Source organism: Tiliqua scincoides, chromosome 4 (genome assembly GCF_035046505.1).
Source record: "Tiliqua scincoides isolate rTilSci1 chromosome 4, rTilSci1.hap2, whole genome shotgun sequence".
Taxonomy (NCBI): domain Eukaryota; kingdom Metazoa; phylum Chordata; class Lepidosauria; order Squamata; family Scincidae; genus Tiliqua; species Tiliqua scincoides.
Genome location: NC_089824.1, coordinates 33,601,765 through 33,615,968, shown reverse-complemented (window position 1 = coordinate 33,615,968; position 14,204 = coordinate 33,601,765).

Below are 14,204 nucleotides of genomic sequence, written 5' to 3'. Positions count from 1 at the left end.
AGTCATGTAGGGAGAGGGGAGTTTATTTCAGAGCCCTGCTTGCCATAACGCTTCACAAGGACCTAGCCAGAAAGCTAGTATGAGTGAAGAGAGCCACTTTCCAATATATGTGGGACCCAGGCCATGAAAGGCTATCAAGGTAAGCACCTTGAATTGATCTTGAATTCACCTTGAGTTGAACCTGGACATACACTGGCAGCCCACGCATGGAATTAAATTGGATAAATATATTCACACCCATCAAGAGATGCATGATAGCATTTTTCCACAAAAGCCAATGTCCAAGTTATTTTGAAGAACAGTCCCATCTTTTGCACAGAAAGTATATACAGGTCCAGCCTATTTCCAGGATTTTTTATACACGAATTTGACTCAACATGAATGGCCCCCTGCAAATGAGAAGGGAAAATACACCCCTTTAAAATCAGTTTAAAAAACTGAACAGTCCTTTAACAATAGCCTCCTTAATATGAGAGAGAGAGAGAGAGAGAGAGAGAGAGAGAGAGAGAGAGAGAGGTCAGATGGCTGACAATCCATCTCTCCAGCAAACCCCTCCTTTCCCCCTGAGCCATGTGAAAGAGAGGTGATCACTTTGTATTTGTGAACGGGGGGGGGGGGGGCTGAGTGAAGCGCCTTTGTAAACACTTGGAGGAGGACTGATTGATGGTCTTCTTAATGACTCTTATCTTACATCACAAAGGTCAGCAAGGCTGTTTTTAAATCACCAGAGCAAAGAAACTTTGTTTTTTAAATTGATTTGCTATAGTGCGTTTTTTGTCATCCAGTAAGTGCTTGGAATGGAACCATTCCAAGCGAATAATGAGGCTCAACCTGCATATCATCTGGTATCTGAATCCTAGTTATCAGGTTAATATAATATATTTATTTATTTGCACTGGGTTCCTAGACTGCACACACACACACACAGACCCATACATAGTTAGCCAGACATAGATGCTGATCCTTCAAATCACCCAGGGTTAATCTGAAGTCCAATACAGCTCTCCAAATGTCTAATAACTGGAAGTGTCTGGATGGCTCACTGCTCATTCATGATGAATAAGGCAATCCTAATGCCATTATCCTAGCATTCTGTCAGCAACAACCATGCAATGAACACGCTTCGGTAAAGTTCCACGGTATGAACAAGTTTTCAATTCATTTTACTCATGCACACATAAAATAATAGTTAGATCCTCAAGCCATTTTAGCTTAATGAATTTATCCTCTCCCTCTAAGGATGACATGCATTTAACAAAATGCATGAAGGCATCTTTCTGTGTTTAATTTCAAATCCCAAGACATTGTTATCTCAGTACTTCATTTTTGTGAACTAATTACATTTTAATAACTCTTCAAGCATGTATTTACAATAAATTAGTCCCAAAATAAAAAGGGCTAATATAAATAAAGTAAATTATCAATCACGCTAGAATAAAAGTTTTTGTTTTGATTATTTGTCTCTCATGTAATCACAGTAACTTTGTTAACCAATTTATCCAAAGACATACACGTCACAGTTCTGCCAGTCAAGACAAATAAAATACAGCATTTGACACTCATAATATAATGGGAAGTAACTTCTTCAGTATACCCTATGACCCTGAAATGACCTCCATACAATACTTGCTTTGTAAATGCTCAGCACAAAAAACAACAACAAAAAACCAAAGGAATCCTCAGATTGAAACCAGATCACCACTCCATTTCCATGCCTTAGTCACTTTTCATTTGTCTACTATTTGGTGAGTACAACTCACTATTTGGTGAGTTAGAGAACTGTGCACAGGACACCCATCACACAGCACAGATTTGATCTGGTAAAGAGAGGCTGTCTAGCCAAGCTTTTAAACATAAGGGATTGAGCTACAGCACAGAGCAGAGAGTCATGCTTCTTTAATGTGCTTGGATGCATTCCCTATAACTTTTAAAGCACTGAGATCATTGACAAATCTAGCATGGGAGCTCTTTCAAATCATATCAGAATCAATGACAAGAAACCAGAGAAAACTAGTTAAAGTTATCAGACTCTTTTGGAAGACTCCAGGCAGAGGCCAACACATCGTCCTGTGAAAGTAAATTGGGTGGTAACTAGAGTATGCAACAACTGAATATTATTGAGAAGAAATGTTTGCTCACATACTTCTAAAGTCCCAATTTCTGTGCTGACAGGGATATAAGCAAAATACAACCACCCACAAAGGTGATGAAGGCTTCTCAAAACTCAATGAATTCCAGAGGTCTGCAGAGGTTTTACCCTTAAAAAGAGAGAGTCAAGCAGGACCAAAGAGCTCAAACATACACTTTACTTCCCAGGTAGTCTAGGAGTTAAAGACAGTGTGCCTTGATTCCGAGAGAGGCTTTACTTTCTACAGGGTTGGAAGGAAAATACTTAGTTTCATTTTTCAGGCAATGTTTTGAACTGCCTTTTATGGTTGACTTTGTGGAAGATGGCGGGAGGGGGGCCAATTGGTGACAGCAAAAACAAAGGGAAGACTTCAAAGAGAGAGAACAAAGAGAAAAAGGTAAGGCTACCTGCTGAATACTGAAGACTCCAACCCAGTCCCTACATCAGTGTGAGGTGTAAGACAGAACATCCTTACTCTTCAGTAAGTTAATTGAAACTAGCAAGACTTACTCACAGAAAAATGTGCAAACTGCATAATTTTATGGGACCCCTCTGATACATGCACATTACAATCTAATGAATACACTGTGAATGAAAGAGACGTAAAACAGGTTGCTCTGCTGGCCCCATGTAATGCTAAATTTCCTCCTGAACATATTCCTAGCAAATTGGACAACTGTGACTGCCAAAAACTGGTCAGATGTTTTAGCCCAATTATTAATTCTTTCACATTTTTAACATTCTATCCCTTTCAACCTCACTTGAATCTTTATAGATATAGAGCAGTGTTTCTCGAACTGTGGGTCAGGACACATTAGGTGGGTCACAAACCAATTTCAGGTGTGTTTCCATTTCAATGTTTTATTTTTAATATATTAACTTGATGCTACCACTGTATGTGACTGCATTTGGGGAAATGTTACAGACCTATACTTTTAACAAGCTACTATGTATATTCTTTTAACAATGATCGTAAATGGGACTCTCTCCTGGGTAAGTGTGGGTAGGATTGCAGCCTAGAATTGTTAAAAATTTTCCTGTCTGATGATGCCACTTCTGGTCATGACATCACTTCCGGTGGGTCCTGACAAATTCTCATTCTAAAAAGTGGGTCCCGGTGCTAAATGTGTGAGAACCACTGATATAGACAATGGCAATTCCTACAGTATCGATGCATTGTGGATGAACTAGCAATTTTTAAATAGTAAGCCAGTGAATTTCTGATGAAATCTGAACTTGGTCTCAAAAATCAGAATGTCATGCATTATCATCTTAACTTTAGATGTTCAGTTCAGTAAGTTGTAATATAATAAGTTAAGCTTACAAAATGCTGGTGTCAGATGGGATATGGATGAATTCATTTGCCTGCATCTAACCAGTTTAATTTATTCTTATGCTGGAGACATATCCCCCTTTTGCAAACATATTTATGGTGGAAGCAGTGAAAATGTCAGTGAAAGCAAGAGATGAATTCTTATTAAATTGTTACCAGGTACTGTTGAGGAACAAAGCTGTCACTCTCTTACTACAATCAAGAATATAGAACTCAAAATTTCTAAGTGGGATAGCAAGAGGAAAAAAGAAAATTACTGTAATCAGAAAGAGAGGAGATAATGGTTGAAAAATAAATTTTAAGTAGTCAAAGGTTGGATTAAGGCAATTTTTCAAGAGTTAATGCACTCTCCACATGAAAGGCTTTATTTATAAGAAAAGAGAGCAGATAAAGTATTGCATTTTGTACATTTTACAGCAGGTGCAGGATGAACAGTGAAGATAGATTTGAGGAAGGAGATTTATATGCTTTGGGTTGTAGAAATCATCAGTTACCATTAATTAGTAAAATATATGAGAGTAAAACTGGATAAATGAATACCACACAGAATATTAAAGTATTACAATCAGCTAACCAAACTTGTATGACTGTAAGACTTGACAGGCTTGCTCTCAGATGTATTCATGGCTGAAAGTCCTAAAGAGTGATGGTGGGCAATTGCACATTGTTCTTGCTTAGATATTGCCCACTGAGGTCCTCAGAATACCATTCCCTCCCTCCTCTTCAATGTATTAAGTAAGCAACTGGGCATGGTACTTATGGTGATCAATAGGGTTTATGATGCTACACTCTCCACCTTCTGTTTTACAGAAGTGATACAGCTATTTCCAAGGGTGCAGATATGGCTGGAAACATGATGCAGATGAAACTAAATCTAGGAAAGATTGAAGTAGCGGTAATGCCATTGGGAATCTCACCATGATGGGATTTGTCATGTCACTGGGCTTAGGTTGCAATGATAATCAAAAGGAGCGGACCTGTGAAAACAGGCCAGCATAGTTCTCAAGTTCCACAGTGTGACAAAGTGGAAGATGCCTTTTTCCAGTTCTCTCCAATGTAGGACTTGTAACCAATATTCATAATGCCGGGAAAAGAAAGCTATGAGTAGCTGGAGAGTACTTCTGATTGGCCCTACGCAGGTAGCTTTAGAGTCCCAAACATTACCACAGCAGAATGAAAAGAAACTGCAGGAAATAGTTGTTATGATGCAGGGCAATGTCTAAAACAGGGTCTCAAACAGAAAGAACTAGTTCTCAGTGAACCCATATCAAACATGGACACCTCTTTTGTAATACACAAGGCAATACTGAATATTTGTATACTACTTTTTAAAATGTGCAAAGCACTTCAAATCTATTATCTTGATACAATAACCTGCCAACAACACTGTAAGGCAAGTACAGGTGAGCCCCAGAATCCAAGGGAATCCATGGGTGATTATGGAATCACCCATGGTTAAGTGAAAACATGGATACAAGGGAACACCCCCTCACCTCCAGAGAGTCTTCTGATCCTGGAGCGCATTCTCAGAATGCTTCCTAGAGGCCGAAGAATGCTACTTTTGGTTTTAGGCTGAAATCCAGAAATGGTTTGGATGCCTTTAAAGTGCATTCGGAGTGTTGCGGAAACCCTCTGGAAAGCTTTAATGCCTTTTAAAGACATAAAAACATCACTTCTGGTTTTCACCTAAATCCAGAGCTTTTGGGGCTCCAACAGGCATTCTGAGCCAGCAGTGGCTGCAGGCAGACATAAGTGGCCTCTGCTGGGCTCAGAAGACCCTCCAGAGGTAAGGGGAGCAAAGCTACGGAACTACGGAGCAGAGCTACAGAAGGAAGCAGAGTTACAGAGGGGGCTCACAGGGCCCCGCGGACCCAAACTGCAGTTAACTGAAACAGTGAATGTGGGATCTGCAGATACGGGTCTCCCCTGTATTATTATCTCCCTACTGCAGATGACGCTGAGCAAGAGCAACTTGCTTAATGCCACCAAGTCAATTCAGTAGAGGTGAGATTTGAACTGTGGAAGTCCTGATATGCAGCTCAGTCTCTTACAGCTCAATTCAGACTATGATTTGAGCCAGCGCAGGCCCTCTGCACCAGCTCCCAAGTACTGCAAGTGCACTGCAAAGTCATGTTTGCACTGACTCAGAAGTCAGATGGGCCAAGAGGAGGCCACAACAGCTCACTAGGGCCTTATCCAGCCCTTGTAAGTACATCCAAGGTAAGTGTGTGCTGAGTGGTACAGGGGGAGGGAGAGCGTGATGATTGGTGTTCTGGGGAAGAAAGGGGGCTTTTGGCAAGGGAAGGACAGGAGGATTATCATGCCCGGGGTGTGTGGAGTTGGCAGTGGTAACATGTGCTGTATCCGAACTTTCATCCCATACACAGGCTGCTCAGATTTGTGCCAGCTGGTGCAGATCCCAGGAGCCCATATGGCAGGCTAGGGCTTGACACCAGGTAAGGGGAAAAATAATCCCTTACCCTGAGGTGACCTCCAGCCTGCACCTAACTATCACTGGATACAGAAGGCCACTGTGGCCTGGCTATACCAGCGCTGGTTAGGATTGCACCCTTAATCATAGTGCTACACCAGCTCTATCAACAACCACCAAACACATTTTTAAAAATATATAAAATAGATAAGTGGGTAACATAGTCATACAGACTTATACATGATAATTATGCAGAACATGCTCAGTTGTGCCACTTCCAAGAACCTACTGAAGATGGTAAAAATTCTAAACATTATGATGCATCTGGTTGCATTGTAAGATGAACTACTAAGTCCTGAAAAACATTTCATCTGTCACGGCACAGGCTCAGTCAACGCTGCGTTAATAGTGTGAATGTATGTACAGACAGCAACGCAAGTTGAAACACTTCTATTGTCAAGGGAATACACAACATGCATAGTAATAAGCCTTTTAGGCCGATTGAACAACGATGAAGAAAGTTTTAAATGTGATTTGTGGAAGGCAATTTTTCCCCTGGGAGGGTTACACACAATATCTTACTAGCAATAAAAGAAGAGTTCTAAAGAACTGGAAAGAAAATGAAAAATTCTCTCACTCCCTTTACTTGAATACTAATAGAACTAAAATCTTAGGCCTCAAACTTCAGCAACAGCTAGTTCCTTTTCCAAATGACTGAATTACAGAAAAGAAGGTGTGCTTAGAATGAAGATGACCACACATGTAGCACGCTGACAAATTTTGCCCCACCCCAGCTTCATTTTCGCCACTGTTTGGCTGGGGCCTCCAGCAAGTAAGGAATTAGTATCTCAGTTGAGCATGTGAGCTCCATCAAGCTCAGTCTGTGCTCAACCAGTGACCAATGAGGATTGCCAAGGGAGAGCTCTGGATTTGGAAGGCCTGGGTCTTCCTTGTAGGCCAAATGCGGCATGGTTCCACCCTAGGCTTGACGCAGAGTTCGAGGAGCAGTGTGCTAGTGGCAAGCGGCCCAAAAACGGGTCCTTTTATTGCCGTGTTTGCAGGCAGCTTTGCAAAGAGGCCTGCAAGTGTCGAGATGAGGGAAGCTAGACTGCTGGCCATAAGCGGACCACTCACCACCTCATATCCTTCAGTGAAATCTAGTTACCTACACAAGGAAGGAACCCTTGGGGGGTGTCTTTGCTACAGCCCAGTTACAACTGGGGCTCTTATTCAGCGAATTTGCCAGTCACCTCACTATCACTCTAGGTTTCAGTGCCTTGAAGCCTTAGCATGGCTAAGAAGAAGCCCCCCCCCCCCAAAAAAGGAGGGGGGCAAGATGCCACCATTTCGGCCTGCACCCATCCTTCTCTTTGGCTAAGGGTAAGGATCTTAGATAAACATGTGCCTTAGTTGCGTGTGATGAGGCTTTGGAAAAGGAAAAGACATTAAGAGAAGCAGGTCAAGGTGATGGGAGTGTTTAGGGTATTTCTGCCCCCCTGTACAGATCCACCAGAAAGTCCAGATCCACCTCTGGACTTGTCACTGGACCTGTGCAGTCCAGCTGCCTCAATCCTTCAGGGTTGGCTATGATAGGTGTGAACTGACTTCAGACGGAGCACTATCTGGAGTGAGATGGTATGCCCAGTGAGTTCTGGGGGAGGTAGATGGCCAGGACCATTTCCCCTACCTTAGTGCCCTGCACGTGGTTAGTAAGCATACAGCTGTTGCCCTGTTGCAGTTGTTTTGAATTGTTAATAATTTCAATAAAGTGGCTCAAGTTAAATCCAAGCTTCTGTCTGGTGTCATTATTTAGTGAGTGCATGGGTAAACCTCTCTTGCCTCCACTCATTTCTTGAGGTTCATGAAAAGCCTTTCACAGTCCTATCTAGATTACTGATTTACACTTCTTCAAGTGCTTCTTCAGGCATCTCTTCTGTCCTATGAATAAATAATGTGCTGCCCCAAGAAAGCATTGATCTAGAAAAAAAAAATCAATATGTGTCTGGCATGTGATGGACTTTCATTCAACTGAAGTCTGCCTAAAATTTACAGATCAATTTTAATAACAAAACAGGGGGGAAAGTGGCACTTTCAAACAAATGCTTTCAAAGCCTGCTTGCCGCTGCACTGTAAGTTCTATTTGAAGGAATAATTATCATTTTCAAAGTGAATAGGTACACTGATTGCAGAGTAGTCTGTGACTAACTGGTGAATGGATTTCTAATACCTAGCAAAAAGTAAGTGATAGTAAATTGATTGTAAATTCTCTTGACTCTTGGATTTGTTTCAGTGTAATAAGCCGACTGTCATTACAATGACTCTGTTGAAAACTAAAACTACCAGTTAATTCTAAAATGCTTGTACTTTGCAGAGAAAGACTGGCAGGGCTGACCTGCTACCAAGCAAGGTGAAACAAGTTACCCGGCGGGGGGGGGGGGGTAGAATGTGGGGCCACACATTTTCATTTACTGCTGATTTTAATAACCTACTGAATTCATTTAGAATTCCATTCCATTTCTAACATCCATTGCCAGAAGCACAGAATGCTTCTTTCAAGGTGCTGTGAGCTCTCCAATATCAAGAGAGAAAACTGGGAGCTAGCAGAGTCCTCTATGACATTTCCTGTGCAGTCATTGGGTAAGGTGGGGCAGCATTTGACATGCCAACTCAGGTGTCACGAGATCTTGGGCTGGCCCCAAGTACAGATGTTTGAAAATTGTTTTAAAATACTCAACATAGCCAACTGCCTGGCAGTAGCATTCTGTGGTATTAACATTTTTTGTTTTTCAAAAACAAATAACAAAAACAAGAACAAAACAAAAACCAAGTTGAATGCATTACCGTTCACACTCAGTCTGGACATGACCAATGCATGAACTACCATGGCACTCATCATTGTCATTCTGCGCATAAGTGGCTGAATTAGCCGTGAAGGGAAGGAATTTCTTTACGCTCCTATCCCTGACAAAATATGTAGTGCCAGACTGACGGCACTCAAGCTCCTCCAAAAGCTCCTGCACTCAAGCAGGAGGAAGAAAGGAAATGCCCACACCTCCATTTTGCTTAGCTACAGGAAGTCCTGCTCTGCCATTCCCTCTTCCCATTTAGGCAGCATAGTGGGGTTTCTCTTCATGCACCGAGAACTGGGTGGTGGCCATTCCGCCAGCTGGAGAAATGGCTCCTGGGACTGGACAAGCCCAGTCTCTTTTAACATGTTAGTGCCAGAGGGAAGGCGACACGCCTTGGAATTAAGCCCCAAGATTCCTCCTTCCCCTAGCCACACTCCAAGTCTTGTTTTTAAATATATACTGTAAACCATTCTGAAGATTATTCAAACAGAGGTGAAAGGGCAACAGTCTTCCATACAACAGCAGGATTTTTTGAACTAGGCCAACTTCACGTTCTCACAGGATCTACATCTTCAACATATTCCCTTATCCCCGCTACTGCCCTTCTTGGAGGCCTCCCAGAGACATTTGGCTGGCAAGTGATGGGAACAGATGACTAATTTAATTGGAGATGCCCAACTTGTACAAGACAACACTGTATACAAGACAATAGTGAAATCCGAGTCTCGAACATAAACATACTCAATTTCAGCTTCAAGAAATTCTTTTCCAAAACATATTCCCCTCTGTCCTCTTTCAAAGTGACATCTTAATTTTTTCCCCACCATACTCACACAGAAAAGAATCCATTCTTCATGGATTCATGGCCTCATGGATGAGGCCCCACCTTTACATAAGAAAACAAAAACACCATTTGCAAAATAATAAATAGCAGAAAACAGAGACTGGACGAGAAAAAAAGATGCATCAATCAAAAGCAAGGTAAAGTTTTAAAAAAAAGCATTTAAACCCTTATGGAAGTCAAGCAGAGAGAGGCAGTTGTGACAGCAGTTGTGAAGAAAATTTTCAAAGGCTACACACCACAACAGGAAAAGCTGTTTTGAGTTTTAAAAACTGAATAAAAGTCCACGCACAGTAGTTTTTGATGTGGAAGATTTTTGCCCTTAAAAAGGTTGACTGATGTGCTATGCCCTCCATGGTGAAAGTCACAAAAGTAAAATACTTACAGCACAACCCAACACAAGCATTCTCAGAGGTGACACTGTATTCACTGGGGCTCACTCCAAGGTCAATATACACAGGATTGCAACCTTAATCTTTCAGCCATCTCTTCTCTTCCAAATAATGAAGCCAAACGCTTCCTGACTTCCAGTTCTCTTTCTTCTGTGTAGCTTGACCCTGCTGCATCTGGCTTCTTTAATAACAAACTTCCTTCCCTCTTGTACGCCTCCTCCTGCTTGACTGTCTGTCTCTAGGGACTGAAAAACAAGGCTATTTCTCTGCAGTTGCATTTCATTCTGTTCAAGATGCTTGACTAGATTGAGATCCAAAGCGAGAATCAAATACCTATAGAATAAAATGGAATAATCTTCTGAAACTCAGCCCAAAACATTAACCAAAAAATAAATGGCCTGTGTTTCTTCCTTGTGTAATGCGATTTCTGCTAAGCTCCTTGTGGGAGACAAAAAGCTCTTTTGATCAATAGAGCTTTTAGGCTTCTGATAACAAAAACAATGTGATAATTTCATTTTTCAATTAGCAAACAGAGCTTTATTTGAGCTACAGATGAAAATCCAGTGAAATGCGCAGGGCATGGTCTCCTCCACAGAAACATGATGCACTAATACAGAGGTTAACATCTTTCTAAACATCCCTCCAGGCTAAGAAAAGACATAATTCATAAAAGCCAAATGCATCTAAAGCGTCTCCAGAAATGACATTTGCTAGCTAAATGCAAACTTCTACAAATTATGTTTTTTGTTTAAAGGTGATGCAATTAGTGAAACAATAAATCACTGAGTGGAAAGGAATGATTTTTCCTTGAGCCTCACACCAATATCTTAGGTCAGTGGTTTTCAAACGGTGAGCCATGATTCCTCAGAGAGCTGTGAAAACCTGCCAGAGAAGCCACAGAATTCTCACAAAAAACCAGCTGCCCTATACAATATATCAGATTGTAGCCTTAATGGGTAGGTGCAGCCAATTGCCAAATAGGTTAAGGGAGGCTCCAGTCAAGGAAATTTGGGAACCACTGCCTTATGGATAAGGCCACAGGCTAGTAGTTGACTGTTTTCATACAAACAGTCTGAGTTTGGTCCCATAATCTCTATCTCCATGTAGGGCTGGAAAAGAACCTTCTTTGAAACCCTGCAGAGCTGTTGCCAGTGTCAACAATATGGAACCAAGTGGACGGTGGTCTATCTCAGCACAGGACAGCTGTATTGAACACTAAACTCAAACACCAAGAGTAAGAGGGCTGAGCAGCCCATCACACTCTCTGATGTCACTGCTGAACACCAGACATGCCTCCATGCCAAATCACAAGCTTTAAAAAAAACAAAAAAAACACTAGACTTCCCTCACTCAAAAGAAGCTTGACATGTGACAGAGGCTGGTTAGTGGGGAAACGGAGTATTCAAGAAGTGAAAGTCTAAGCTTCCCTTGAACCCATATAACATCTAGCTGCATTGTTCAATTCACTCTGGACACTTTGTAAAAGCAAATCCTACAGTTCTTAATGGAACACACCATCATGCAGTGGCTTTTGACACTCAGGAACTAATGGACCAGACTTGTGTGGGCAGTCAAGCTTTTTCCATTCCACTTTTTGGATCAATACTCAGGGCACTAAAGTCAAACGACTTAGATTAGAAGTACGTGTGCAAAGTTCTTTTAAAAAGGTTGAAACAAGATTCTACTTTTTTTTTTCCTTAGCACTCTTTCTTTATCTATAGGTTGGAGCATATTTTCTAAAATAACATAAACAGCCTCAGGCTGGTGTCAGTTTTAGAGTATGGGGAGGGAGCTGATAGCTTAACACAGCACACCAAGGGCTATTAAGCCATAAGAAAGACAGCTTCAATAAAAGCCACATGTAATGTTGTTACTGAGTTTAATTGCTCAGAACTGGTGCCGTCATAAATTGCAAGTGCTGCTATACGAGACAGGAGTAAGCCCAGACTTACCTCCAGAGAAAACAAAACGCGGTTGTATAAATAATTACCTAGCAGCCTCTGTAAGTTGTTTGGATGTAGAAGTGATCTATAGTATTGAGAGAGGTCTCCTCCTGGCTCAAAGGAAGAAAATGCTCACAAATCTTGGCATTTGAATTAGTAGGAATAGGAGCAATGAGCAAGGGAAAAGAGAGAGAGAGAGAGAGAGAGAAATAATACTGGTCCATTATTATTTTCAAAGAAACTAACATTTCTATTATAATAATGTGAATAAAAGAACTCAGGAATTCAGGCAACATGAAGCACCTTGAAAGCCTATTAATACTTTTTAAGGGCCTCCCTATTGCAATCAGTGAGACTTTCAAGCACCTAATTTAGAGGTTGGATCAAGCCCCATGTATTTTTAGAAACCATTATTTGCATATTGAATATTTAAAGATAAAAATCCAAAGTATGTATATTAAAGAGAAATGTACCACAGAGAAGACTTGGTAGTGTACTTTTATAACTAGTTTGAAACACACCACACACACACAGGCTACACACACTTATCTGGGAGTAAATGCCATTAAACTCAGTGAGACTTACTTCTGAGTAGACATGCATAGGATTAGGCATGCTCTCTCTCTCTCTCTCTCTCTCTCTCTCTCTCTCTCTCTCTCTCACTCTCACTCTCTCACACACACACAGAGAGTGAAATATAAATTCTGAAATATTAGATGTATAAACAGAAGTCCTTTTCATGTAGTCAGACCTGCGTAGACTGAAAATGCCTATGTGGTTGCAAGCCACTGAAAAAGGACTACAGACATACTTCCCACTTGAGGTTTTAATTACGAATTCAGTGTCTGGGATGAGGGGCATAGTCAACCTTTCCTCAACTGTGACCCAGGTTGTGGTCTATCAACATGCAGAATTTCTTGAAAATCACTGAGCATGGATGGAGCCCTCTCTCAGTGCTAGAGAACATGTTTTGCACACAAAAGATCTCAACTTCAATTCCAAGGATCTCCAGCTGGTCCTGGAAAAGATCCCTGTCCTAAACCCTGGAGGACTGCTGCTCTCATTGTAGACAAGACTGACCTTAATGGACCACTGACCCAATTCTGTTGACAACAATATGCTCATCAACCTATCCTAGGTTATACATTTCTTCATCATACTATGGTGCAAAGTTCGGTTGTGACAGATCGTTAGGAGCAAGCACATAAAAGATTACAAATGAGAGAGTGTTGAGGTGGAACAAAGAAATTAACTGGAAATGCTTGTTATTTGCTTCTCACCTCCCACACACAACCATTTCTTTTGTGTTTTTCACACATGCATATTCACATCTGTGGAGCAGAGCAAAATGTGAGACTGTTTCATATGAGAATTCTTGGAGTACTGAGACTGAAATTGCAGGGCCTAGTTGACACTCCCTGGAGAAAGTACCATATGCATCGTGTGATGGTGTACAAAATGTATTGCACCAAGTCGAGTCACCAGATTTGAACATTACATTCAAACCACCCCAAGATGAATTCACAGTTTTGGGGATGGAATCACCTCTGCTGCTAAAAAAAAACCAAAACAGAATCCATGTTGTTTTCTCATACCTCATGAATATTTTCTACGAGGCAATTTTTTGAATTTGCAGGTATGTAACTTTAGCACACTAGATGATCCACAATTCACATAGTGCCCACACAAAACCTGCCTTCATCTCCCACCTATTCACACAATCCATAGTGGCCAAAATCCTTACACAAGAAGGAGCAATGGCTCCATATTTTTGCTTTCACAAAAATGTGGAAAAAGATCATGGACACTGCAGAAAACGTTAAGCCTAAGGGCCAAACTAGATGTTGAGGACACTGGAGTTTGGCCCATTTTTTCCCCTCTCCTAAAAAAATATATGTCAATGCCAGTTTTCACTCTAAGGCTCATGGCCAAATGACCATGCATCTCTCCGCAGAGTTTCATGTAGTGCATAACTTGGCAACCCAGAAGTCTGGCAATGGCGTAATCACTGAACGTTTGGAGGTGGCATTTTAACACTGTCCAGTTGCAAAAGGGGTCTGCACACGGGGGGGGGGGGAATAGCAAGGGCTAATATTTGATGTGTCCCTTGCATGCCATTTCCACTTTTAAAAAGCTGCAATTGAAAGCCAACCAAAGCCTCTCTTCTTTAAATAAAAAAACAGAAAGCTGCATGCTGGGATACATGATCAGGACAGAAATAGTGGCAGAGGTCTAAGTGCAAATTCCAGCCTCTGGTTTTTCAGTTTTTCCATCCCTTAGGCCAGTG